We start from the raw sequence: 5,384 nt of genomic DNA, 5'->3' as shown, positions 1-5,384 counted from the left end.
AAGTTTCTATTATCATTCCATTTTAGAGATGATCAGAAATATAAATCTACCTACCTACCTACCTACCTATCCATCTATGCACACTTTTTGTTTTAACACAGGATCTTGCTATTTAGTCTGGGCTGGCCTTCAACTTGCTAATTGCTGAGGCTGGCCTTGATTTCATGATCCTTGGCCTCTGAGTGCTGGGATTACACTATGCACTACATGCCCTGCTCCTAAATGTACATACACACCTTTTGATCAAGCAGTTCTGCTTGTGGAAATTTCAGACACAAATGGAGACAGTTTACTTACTGCGTACTGCTTATAATAGTAAATAATGTCAGTATGTTTAAGCAAGTCACCAGTTAGTCACAAGACTTAGGTTAACTTCTTGGTAAAACAGGGGACCCCTTTCAGAGACTGAGGATTTATTGAGACAGTGTGCAGCCAGGCTCACCATCCATGTTAGCTGTTTTTGCTGTGGGCATTTACATTTCTAAAAGGATATGGAATGAGCCAAATTGCCAATGTATCCTCTGGACAGTAGGATTACAGGGGAAGTCTCATCACAAAATGATGTGCATTCCATCGTGTCCTAACTTTTCTATTTGTTTTGTTTTGGAAGATTTTTTTTTTTTTTTGTACTTTTAAAAAGGCAGCAGCACATTCACTAAAAATGTGTTACTAATGCTATAGTCATCAAAAATAAAGGTACTACTGATCTTTTGAAAATAATGGATGAACAACCTCTACCAAAAAAAAACCCAAGTTATTAACAGAAGTAAGTGGCTCATGCCCATATTCACAGCTAGCTGGGAGACTGAGGCAGGAGATCATAAGTTCAAGGCCAACCTGGGAAGCTTAGGAAGACCCTGTCTCAGAAAAAAAATAAAAAGGGTTAGGGATGCAGCTCAGTGGCAGGGTACTTGCCGAGCATGTGTGAGGTCCTGAATAGGATCCCCAATACCACATAAAACTGAAGGAATTGGGCCGGGAATGTAGTTCAGTAGCGCAGCACCTGCCTAGCAAGCATGAGGCCCAGAGTTCAATTCCCGGTACCAAAAAAGAAAATAGCAAAAATAAGACCAAAAAAAGTCCCTTTGGAAACAAAACAAAAACAAAAGAAAAAGAAAAAAAAAAAAACCTGAAGGAATTTAAACAGAGGAAAAATGAGAGAAATTTTAATTAATAGAAGGGTAATGGATGGAAAGTAATTTAGTATATCTCTCAAAATAAAAAAGGTTCCTCCCTTTTGTTCTGTGTAACAGTAAGATCTGCAACACGCTTACGGGTTCTGTCCCATGTAAGGTCTTGCGGCTGCAGGGAAGTGGTTTTGTTGTTGTTTTGGTTTTGATTTGAGCCAAGCTCTCACTATGTAGTTCAGGCTGGCCTTAAATTTACTACATAGCCCAGGCTGGTCTTGAAATCACAGCAATCCTCCTGCCTCAGCCTCTTGAGTGCTAAGATTTCAGGCGTGTGCCACCACACAGCATGAAGATTATTAATAAAAATATAAACTTATGAAATCTGATACAATGTTAAATATATATTAAAGAAAAAGCTTTTTAATAATCATATCTACCTTCTAAAGAGAAATAATCCTATCAAATGTATCATCCTTTTGACTGCTGATTGCTTTTTTTTAGTTCATCTATGTAAAGAACAACAAAATAAAAAGCTGGGGTTGCTGTATAGTAGCTCTGTACAGCACAGCAAGAGCTGGAACTCCGGGCAAAATCTAGGGTTATAAAAGAAGCGAAGACCAAGGAGCCATGAAGATGGCAAAAGGCTGGGTTTTCTGCTTCATGACCATTTCTGACACCTCCAAATTGTCAGCACTGCCAGTCATGTTTACAAATGCTTTTTGTGAGTTTATTCTTCATTTGTGATGAGAACTAAGAATCAAGTTTCAATTCTGAGCTGACAAATTAAGAAACAAAAGCACATGCCTATAATCCCAGCACTCAAGAGGCTGAGGCAGGAGGGCAGTGTGTTTGAAGCTGGTCTAAAGTACATAGTGAGACCTTGTCCTGTCCATAAGAGAAGGGAGGGAAGGAGGGAGGGCAAAAAGTTACGGGGATGGTAGAATACTTGTCTAGTAATGCAAAGCCTTGAGTTTGACCCCCAGCTTCTCCAAAAAAGAGAAGTCAGAGGCAACCAAGTAAGCAATGTACAGAATCTTAGGGAAACTACGGATTACTACAGAGCAGAAAACAAATGGTGGAACTGATCTGATGCTGCTCTTAAAGTGCTCAGATCAAAATCACAATGCATTTTATCTAGTGAATTTAGGACACTGACTACTCCACACCCCTGGAAAGCTCTTCACAATCTGTGTTGAGATTCCTACTCAGTTTAGGTCACATCTCTTTGAGAATCTGATGGAAGCTAGGATCTTTCTCTGCAGAAAACGCCTGTCCTCAAATATTCTTTCAGGGGATTACGGGACTCTTAAAGGCTTTCTCTGGATCCATTAGGGGTCCACAGACCAAGTCCAAGAACTCTTGCTCTAGAAACTGAATAGTGATGATGGACCTTGCTTGTTGGTGGCGACAGATATTTAATGGAAGTTTATATACAAGTCATCCGAATACTGCCAACATTCATTCATTTATAAACCTTTGGTGGGGACCTACTACACCAGACCCTGAAGGTACAAGATAAATGCAAGGTGACCCCCATACAAAGAGAGTTACCAGGAAGGAAGTGAAACAGAAAACGTCACTATAATTATGGCAGGACACATCCCTCTGCGCATCTCAAACTAGCCTCTTCCACAACATCCCTTTTGGTTCCAGGGCTTACTAGATGCAAATGGAACAAGAGACAGAAATGACTGGCACGAAGACCGAGCACGAGTAGGGAGGAGAGCAGCCAGGGCCAGGACTCCAGTGCTGCCGCTAAGTGGCCAGCCTGCTCCTCCCGTGGCCTTTTCTTTTCCCCATGTTCTTACATTTTTTTTTTAATCTCCAAATAAAATTAAAATCTCTTTTCTTGAATAAAGAGTAATCACCAATTTTCTTTTAAATGTCAATCTAAGAAAAAAGAATTTATTATTTTTTGAAAAAAGAATTTATTAATTTCACTTAATCCTCATACACCTTACAAGCTTTATACTACTATCCCCATTTTATAAGTGAACAAAGTGAGGCTAGGAAAGGTTTACTTAGCCAATGTTACCCAAGGTTATAAATCTCTCAAGGCAGAGAAATCAATCTAGCTATCCCAAAAGTTATGTATGTTTGCATATATTTTATGTAAGAGTTTGGAAGGTGATCAAAATTAAAGTAAAAAATAAAAAACAAGTGACCTTCAAAATTCCTGGATAAGGCAAGTGGGGAGGTTTGTTTGTCTTTTTTTTTCTTAATATCTCTTCATTCCATCTGAATGTCATTTTTGTGTACATGTGTTACTTTTCTAGTTTTTGTTAAATTAGGAAATAAGAGGATGTTGGCAGAACTTTGCTATCACTAACTACAATAAGTAACAGTGATATGTAAAATACAACTAGAAATTTGAAAATGAAAATTTAGCCTTACAATGACCGAAAAGGTATTCTGCTTTGAATATACCTTATCAAAGATTATTTTTTAATAATAATGCTCAGGGTTGCAGCAACATGGGAAAATGTAGGTGACAATGGTAAAATATGTGTATGTGTGTTGTGTTGTGTGTTTTACTTGGGACAAAACCGAGCACCTCATACATACTAGGCAAGTGCTCTACTATTGGGCAACATTCCCAGCCTTTTTTAAAAATTTATTTTAAGCCAGGTATGGCTGTAATTCCAGTTACTTGAGAGGCTAGGGAAGAGGATCCTGATCGCAAGGTCAGCCTGGTTACACAAAGCAAAAGTCTGTCTCAAAAATATGTGGGAGGTGGGGCAGCTGGGGATATAGCACAAAGACAGATCACTCACCTAGATGCATAAGATCCTGGGTTCAGTCCCCTGTTCCAGAAAAAAGTTTAATTTTAAAAAGTATACATGCCCTTTGACTCAATTATTTTACTTCCAAGAAAATCACTATGGAATAGGTATAAAAAATTCCTTGACATTGTTCATTTTAGCACTGTTTAAAAATAATGGGAAGGGGGCCGGGAGATGGCTCAGTGGAATAAGTGCTTCCCTGGCTAGCGGAAGGGCCGGAGTTCAATCCCGGGTTCCACAAAAATAAAAAAAGTATACAAAAATAATGGGAAACTGAAAATCATTCCCAAAGTCCACAATTCTAGAATGTCTAAATAAAATTTGGTACATGTATAGAATCAACTCTTAAGCAGTCACAATAAATGATACTATGTAGAATATCCAACATGAAAAAATCACCTCATTTTAATATCAAGGTGTATATATAGTATGAACTCATGATTACTTTATTCAGAAAAAAGAATGGGGACTGGGGAGATAGCTCAATGGTATAAGCGTCTGCCTGACAAGAGCAAGGACCCAGGTTCGATCCCTGGTACTGCATGCTGCACTGGCCCCAGAACAGGGCCCCATGCCAGCTACTGCAACTGGGTGTGGTGGCGCACCACTGGGGAGGCTGAGACAAGACGATCACTACGAGTCTGAGCTGTGTAGCAAGACCCTGTACCAAATAAAGAAAGAAACAAACAAATGAAAGAAAGATTAAAAAATAATAACAAAAGAAAAAAGAAGGAAAAAAAATAACAAGTGATATCTCAGGGTGATGACAATGAGATTTTTATTCTTCATATTTTTATTTTTTAAAGTATTTAGTACAGGATCTACAGAGTCTTACTACACAGATAGAACTCATAGTGATCCTCCTGTTTTCAGCCTCCCAAGCGCTGGAATTACAGGCATGCACTACCATGCCCAGTCTCAGTTGCCCTCTCAGTGCGTGGTGCTGGGGATTGAACCCCAGTCCTTACACTCTGCCTAAGCAGGTGCTTTAGTCTGCTGAGCTATCTGGCTGGCATGTGATTTTTTTTCTTATCATAATTTTTCAAGGCATTATTTCTATAATAAAAATAAGCATTACTTTTACAAGAAGAAAAAATATAAAGCTATTTTTAAGTTCCTGTGAACAATACATACCAAGAACTACAAATATGTACACATTCTGACTTATAAATGAAGAGAGACATTTATAGCAGAACTATTTAAAATACAGAAAAAATGGAAACAAAACATCAAGTCATTGTCTGGCCATTAAAAACAGTCAAGAGAGACATGAAGAGCTTCCCTGTTGCCAGAAGCCATGCCTACCCTCCACATCCAGAAGTAGTGGTGTCCAGCTCATGGCTGGCACTGGAAAGGGCACACAAAACACAAGCCGCACAAGACCTCAGAAAGGAGCACACAGGGGGCTGGTGAGATGGCTCAGTGATCTAAAGCACCTACTTACAACAAGCTTAGCAAAGCACAGGGACCG

The 5,384-nt window shown here is 39.1% G+C and overlaps 1 protein-coding gene across 3 annotated transcripts in view; it reads right to left on the bottom strand.

The window, feature by feature from the left end:
• Pkig (cAMP-dependent protein kinase inhibitor gamma) overlaps positions 1-5,384 on the bottom strand; it is a 138,744-nt gene that overhangs the window by 55,564 nt on the left and 77,796 nt on the right. The gene's annotated exons all lie outside the window — the stretch shown is intronic.

The sequence above is a fragment of the Octodon degus genome, unplaced genomic scaffold (genome assembly GCF_000260255.1).
Source record: "Octodon degus isolate 3935 unplaced genomic scaffold, OctDeg1.0 scaffold00037, whole genome shotgun sequence".
Taxonomy (NCBI): domain Eukaryota; kingdom Metazoa; phylum Chordata; class Mammalia; order Rodentia; family Octodontidae; genus Octodon; species Octodon degus.
The sequence above is the reverse complement of the archived record's forward strand: the minus strand, read 5'-3'. Positions and strand labels throughout refer to the sequence as shown.